We start from the raw sequence: 7,950 nt of genomic DNA on the forward strand, positions 1-7,950 counted from the left end.
TTGGTGATTACGTGGCGAAATTTGTGGTTGGATTTGAGTTGGAAATCTTTTGCTAGTGGAGCATTTTCTGTACTTTGGTCTTTTATTTTGTGCATCTTCTATCCTTCTGACATCTCATCCAATTTTTTTTGTCAACGTTGAAAACTTTAATATTGTGCTTGAAATGAGTTTAGATACTTAGCCGTTTTGCTTTAGAGATCAATATGGTCCAGCAAGTCTGCATGCCACTATATATATATATATATATATATATATATATATATATATATATATATATATACATACATAGAGAGTGGCTAATATGTATTCGGTTGCATATGGACCGAAGTGCTTACGGTCCAAATTTGATTTTTCAAAATCCAAACGGTCGATCTGAACCGTTCATCTTGTTCTCCATATTAATATGTGCTTGGAGACCAAATTTTATATTTTTCTGAATTGTTTTACTATTTATTAACTATTTTACAAAATTGTTGATCCAACGGTAGCTTAACAAAACAGTAAAATCAGCAGCTACCGTTGGATCAATAATTTGGTAAAATACTTAATAAATAGTAAAAAAATTCAGAAAAATATAAAATTTGGTCTCCAAGCACATATTAATATGGAGAACAAGATGAACGGTTCAGATCGACCGTTTGGATTTTGAAAAATCAAATTTGGACCGTAAGCACTTCGGTCCATATGCAACCGAATGCATATTAGCCACTCTCTCTCTCTATATATATATATGTGTGTGTACTGTAGGAAAATTATGATATCCATGATTGCTACTTTAATTTAGGGAAAATTCAGTTGTGTATTCAATTTTACTTCTTCTATTTTATATCTTGTTTGATAGGCGTAATTTATGACTTAAATTAATTTAAGAGAAATTAAAAAAAGAATGAATCGATCTCTATTTATAATAATGGGTCTTAAATACAAAATAAGCATAGAATAAATTAATCTGTATGAATAAGTGATTTAACTTGCTCCGTCATAATTCTATCTTATTCTTGTTTTATGTTTTCTTTGACAACTTGAGTGTAGAACAAAAAATTTATTCCATCTCTTATTCCACAATTAAACCTGATATATAGAATATATGAATCTTGCAATTTTGTTGGGACAGGTGATAAAATGGTTAGAATTTTGAAATCTGCTTTAATATTTTATGATAGTTAAACTAGTTCTGTCCAAAATTCCTACCTAACACTAAAAATCTTAGAAACCAAATAATTTCGTTTTAAATTAACTTTTAATTAATTTGTTTTCGTTTTCTTTTTTAACAACACACGGTTCTAAAATAAAGAAATTAAGTAAGAGTTGCAAATTAATATATTATTTATAGTACATTATATCATGAAAAATATTATTTATAGTACATAAGTTATCATAAAATTTAGTGCAAATCTAGAAACCTAGTTAAAATAGGTACCAAAATCAAATACGATAGTCCTGCACAATAGTAAGTATTTGCATATATAAATTAGAGTTGTTTAAAAAATAAGTTATATTGGTAGTAAATTTATTTGACTAAAACAATTATTAAAATTAAGAAAGTAATATTGCACATAGCTCCTCTATTGAGCATATATAAAGGTTTCTGTAAAGCATGTCTGTAATTTTATTTTTTCCATTCTATGAAACGGTTTTGTTAATCATTAAAGTTGTTAAATAAATTGAATTGCCAATATATCTTTAATTAATTACTTGTTGGATAGATAAACTCACTGAACAGTGTTTGTAATTATTTTAATTTATCTTGAAAATCTTTAATATATTCTATTGCTTAAATTATCAAAACAAAAGGTGCATGGCTCTAGAAACTTCCAAGTTACAATGATTGACAGTGACTATGGAGAAAATGGAGGATTGTTGGTAATGTGTAAATTGCATGTCAATACCGCACTTCAGCCCAAATGCTGTACATGATAATCATATATAATAGTTAAAGTCGGCAAAATATATGAGATTCTCTATTTACTTTTTTTTTATATAATTTTGTTAAACAATATAAAATTGTATAGATCAGTAATTCTAAAGTAGTTTGTATGGTTATGATTATCCTAAATTTTTTTACACATTATTTAATGTTATTATTTTTACCACGAAATTTTCTCTACTTAAACACATACTCTCCCTTCTTCTCTCATCACGGTTAAACTATATATACATGATTACATGTATACATAACAATGAACCTTCATTGTACATTTACATTACCATATAAATTATTTGTATGTTTTTCTTATTGTTCACTTAACTTCTAAATCTTATCTCTTTAAGTTTAGTTATCTATCTATTAATTAAAACTTAGTAATTATTAATGATTTCCAATTAAGTTTTATAAAGAATATATATATAACATCTTTGTCGTTAGCGAAGAAACTAATTAAATTTATCAGATGATTATTGTACTTAATTAACAAAAAAGAAGATACACAGATAAATTAAGAACAAATGATATATGCATTATAATATTTTTTGCGCATGACTAGTATGTTCAACTTGTATTAAACATTTCATTAAACATCTCATTAAATTTAATTCTATAAAGAATTATTTTTTGATCTAGTGACAAAAATAACATCTTATGTATAAAAAAAACGCTTTTTCAAAATCTAAGTTTATTATAAATATTAAATAAGTGAATGACTTGAAAAACCTCTAACTTTAAAATCTTTCTCTATAATTTTTTTTTTCTTTGAAGCAAGAAACATTTGGAAGCAGGGACTAAAGCATCTTTTTTATGGACAATGTAAATATTTGATTAAGAAAGCAAAATAAAAGTAGGCAAATGCTGAAATGCACATGACATATTCATTTTCCAAAGTGCTAACTGACGCAGAACATATATATATTTTTAAACATTTTGACGTGTCTTCATGGTGGCCAGAAGGATGGTTTTGGTTGGTCGGTTTGCTTTCATTTGGTTTTCTTGGGATAAAGTTATTTTAGGTTCTTAAGTCAGCTTTCGGTTTGTTTTTAGGCTCCAAATTATTTGAATTATTGTCAGAAGTTTGTTGATTTCAAATATTTTAATCATTTGGATCGAGAGTTTTTAGGCTTTTACTGGTTGGCAATATATATATATATATATATATATATATAGAGAGAGAGAGAGAGACAGGGCCGGTCCTGAAGATTTTGGGGCCCGGGGCGGAAGAAAATTTGGAACCCTTTATATATACAAAAAATTTATGAGACCGGCCAATACACTTCGATAAGTAATTCAACACTATATGCTTTAAGCCATTTTTGTATTTTTAAAATCCAAATAGTCGATCCGAACCATTCAATATGATATCCATATTAAAACGTGCTTGGAGACCAAATTTTACATTTTTTTGATATCTTTTTTATTTTTTTAAGATAGGTAGAAAATTTATTAATTTAGGAGATTCTGAACCATAAAAAAAATTCTACTTACCTTAAAAAATAATAAAAAATTCAAAAAAAAAATGTAAAATTAGGTCTCCAAGCACGTTTTAATATGGATATTAGGTTGAATGGTTTGGATCAACTATTTGGACTTTTAAAACGCAAAAACTACTTATAAACATATGGTGCTGAAGTACTTATGGAAGCAATTAGGGGTGTTCATCGGTTCGGTTCGGTTTCAATTGAACCGAACTAGGCAAACCAAAGTTATAATTTGGTTTTAAAAATAGAACCGAACTGAACCGAACCAAACTAAAGTTTTATTTCGGTTTCTTCAGTTTCTTCGGTTCAAATCGAAAGATATTAATTTTTTTATTTAAAGCATTTGATTTATAATAAACCGAAGTATATTAAGAAATAAACCAGGGTATTAAGAAATAAACCAAAGTATTTAGAGCAATTGATTAAGAAATAAACGAGGTATTAAGAAATAAACTGGGGGTAGTCCGGACCAAATTCATAATATATAAAAATTCGACCGGTTCGGTTTTTTCGATTTTGAAAATTTCCAAACCGAACCGAACCGAAGTTATAAATTCGGTTTTAAAAATCAAACTGAACCAAACCATTAAACCGAATAAATCAAACTGTTTAGTCCAAACTAATTTGATTTGGTTCAAAACCGACTAAACCGGACCCAATAAACACCCCTAGAAGCAATTAGCCGGTCAGATTTTTTATTGATATGCCAATAAGTCATATTTATTTATAGAAAAATTTGAACCATTTATATATACAAAATTTGAGCTCTAATAGTTTATTTATTTTTAATATATACAAATTTTTTTATATATATACAAACTAATTTTTCTTTTTTGAGACCCCTAGAATTTTGGGGCCCGGGGCAGTCGCCTTGGCTGCACAGCCCTAGGGCCGGGCCTGTATAGAGAGAGAGAGAGAGATGGGCTATGGTGCATTGCAATGCATGGGCGTCCTTGTGCATTGGACCATAAATCACCGATTCAAAGTCCAAATGACCGATCCAAACCGTTCATCTTGTTCTCCATATTAATATGTGCTTGGAGACCAAATTTTACTATTTATTAAGCCACTTTGAAAATCGCTGATCCGGTGGTCCAGAAATTTTTACTGTTTTTACTGTTCATCCATATTTTCAGATTTTCAAAGTGGCTTAATAAATAGTAAAAAAATTCCAAAAAATATAAAATTTGGTCTCCAAGCACATATTAATATGGAGAACTAGATGAACAGTTTGAATCGGTCATTTGGACTTTGAATCGATGATTTATGGTCCAATGCACAAGAGTGCTCATGCATTGCAATGCACCATAGCCCATCTCTATATATATATATATGAGATTAATTGGGATGACAACTATATAATAGAGATAATTGTCCTGATCACAAAATTGATTTGAGTATAATGATTTGATGAGTTTTTTAGATTTACGAAACAATATTAATTAAATGGTATTTTTTTTCTAAAATAAAAGGTTTCGTGTTAATTTTGGCAACATTTCTTCTTAAACGTCATTTTTAATTAAAGATGACAAAGTTCTCACTATTCCTGCTAGATTTATTGTTCAATTTTGTAATATTATTTGAATAAATGAGGTAGATTCAAGCTTATTTAATTAAACTTTGAGTGAAGATATAAAAAAAAAGAGGAGGAATCACTTGACAATAAATTTTTTTAAATGTAATAAAATAAAAAGTAAATTGAGACAGATGTTGTTATGATACAAATAACATGACAATCAAATTTCATCAAAAACATGCAAATCCAAATAATCTCTACGGGTCTCTGTTGCTAGGCGGGAACGAGAATGGACTTGGGTTCGGATCCTATTTAAATGGTCAAAACACTGTGTGCGTGGGAAAAAAAATTCACTCAAGGCCTGTTCAGCGTGCAAAATTCCAGTGGGAATTTGATGGGATTGGACAAAACCCACTTACAATCCTGTGCACCCGTTCGACAGTCTAGTATTTTTCCCTCCTACACCCCATGAGTTATTCCCAATCAACAGTATTTCAGTGTAATTTTGTGGGATCAAAAACCGGAGCTCAGACTGAATTTTTCTATTCCCAATCATCTCTCTCCTCCTTTTGGTTCATTTCGAAAACTGTACAACTTTTATCTCTTTCACACGTGGCCTCCAACTGTGCACTATCTCTAACTTATTTTTTTTCTAATCAAGCCCTTACTCCTCCTCCTATATATAAAGAATCCAAAGTACTTATTCTTTTCAGACTAATGAAATTGTTCATATCCGGACTTCGTTTTTTACTTATTTTAATAATTAGAACTTGTTGCTATTGGTGGGCCTTGACATCTAGATGTAAATAATCCAATTATTTTATTTTTCTTTTGTTATGTCCGTAGATAAACCCATAGATATACCCATCTACTATTTTTCATGCTAACTTTTAATTTTTCTAAATAAAAATAAAAATCAAACCTTCTAATTTTCACATATTTTAAATATTTATTTGACTATATAGAAATAATTGAATGCATACAAAAAAATGTGTACAATTATTCACGGACTTGAAAAATTACAAAAATATTTTGTATTAGAAAAGTTGAATGCATGCATTTCATATATTTTTAATTTTTTTTTGGTATATGATCATTTTTTTGTAAATATTTTTAATTGTTGTTTTCATATTGTTTTGTATTTATTCATAAAAAAAATCGTGATTGTATTGTATCTATTTTAGTAATATTATTTTGAGGTAATGTTTCATCTATTTAATGTTATTATTAATCTATTTCATTTAATTGTACTATATGATTTTATTAATACATAACATAAAGCTATACTATTTAAAAATAATAATTAAATAAAAAATCATTTATAACTAAACTAAACTAAAACAATTAAATAAATATACATATTTTAAAATAAATAAAGACTTTTCACGATTAATCCCATGATACAAACGAACACTCATTTTCTCATATTCCCATAATTAATCCCGTGCATTTCGTACCCGTGGGTTCCCACTTTTTCAAAAGTGAATTCCCATTCCTATTTCCATTCCCATTCCGTAATCTCGTGACATCCGAACACGCCCTCAAAGTGAATTTTTTTTTTCCCACGGACACAGTGGTAGCTGAACATGCCCTACAGTATTAAAATCTCTGCGATGTAGGGCTATAAATGAGCCGAATTTGAGCGAGTTACCTCCAACTCGTACTTAGCTCATTTAATATATAAATGAGCAAGTCAACTCGAGTTGGGATGGTAATAATGAGCTGTAAAGCCAACTCGAATTCAGCTTGTTATCAACTCGAGTTGACTCGCAACTCGTTTAACTAGTCAAGTTCTTAAGTATTGTTATATATTAGTATGTGTTTATCTATACACAAACATAATAAATGGTCTAATAATAGTTTATCTAAATACAAACAATCTAACACAGAGATAATAGGTCAACTCAAAGCAAACAACTTAGAATCCAACAATTTTTCGTACGACAACTTAGCACATAAGCACTAGCAAACTCATCATGTTATGTAACTTGAGTTATAAATGAGTGAGTTGGGCTATGCTCAATCTCAGCTTATTTATTAAACGAGTTAGCTAGCCAACTCGAGTTGTAAATGAGCGAGTTAAGGCGAGCTATTAACGAGCGAGTTACGAGTGAGTTTCGAATTCGAGCAATTTTGTACAGCTACTGGATGAGCAACAAATTTGTCAAAATGTTATTATGGGAATTTCTAGATGTATCTAATACCAAAGAAAACATTCTCTGAGCTAATGTCACCGTCCCAATCTCCAACAAAGGCACTTTCAGAATAATAATTATTATCTCGTCATGATCATTCAATTATCTAATTTGTCAATATTCCAAACCTACTATTCTGCTGCTTGCATGTAGCTGTATATTAATTAATTGTTGTTAATCTAGATCCATCAAAAAAGCGCAAAAAAAAAAAAAAAAATTAAAATACCATACTTAATAAATAAATGCAAAAATAGTACAGGGTCCAAATTGGACCACATTATTAATTATATCAGTCTCTCAGTGACATACCACATGGTATGACACATAAAATTACGCCACAGGAAATCTGACATCTTGTTTGATTTAATATTCTGTATGCATGCACGTGTCAGGCTGCAACTAATTAAGAATTTTCCTCTATCTAAGCTCATGGCGCGCCCACAATTTTTTACAACAAACCAAATTGTTGTAAAATCCATTAGCTTTAATTCTCAGAGCATTGTTAATAAGAAAAAGAAAGATACTCGATCGATCGTAGCAAAAAAAAAATTTTAATTTCACTTTTATGTAAATGACAACTTAGCCATAATATATATATATATATATAGAGTTAGGCTGGAGTGCTATGGATAGCATAGTGGTCTCCCGTGCTACGGCTCAATATTCAAGTTTTCAAAATCCAAACGGTCGATCCGAACCGTTCATCTTATTCTCCATATTAATATCTGCTTGGAGACCAAATTTTATAATTTTCTGAATTTTTTTACTATTTATTAAGCCACTTTGAAAATCGCTAATCCAACGGTTTTACTGTTTTGTGCAGCCACCGTT

Source organism: Carex rostrata, chromosome 28 (genome assembly GCF_964058835.1).
Source record: "Carex rostrata chromosome 28, lpCarRost1.2, whole genome shotgun sequence".
NCBI classification, from domain to species: Eukaryota; Viridiplantae; Streptophyta; class Magnoliopsida; order Poales; family Cyperaceae; genus Carex; species Carex rostrata.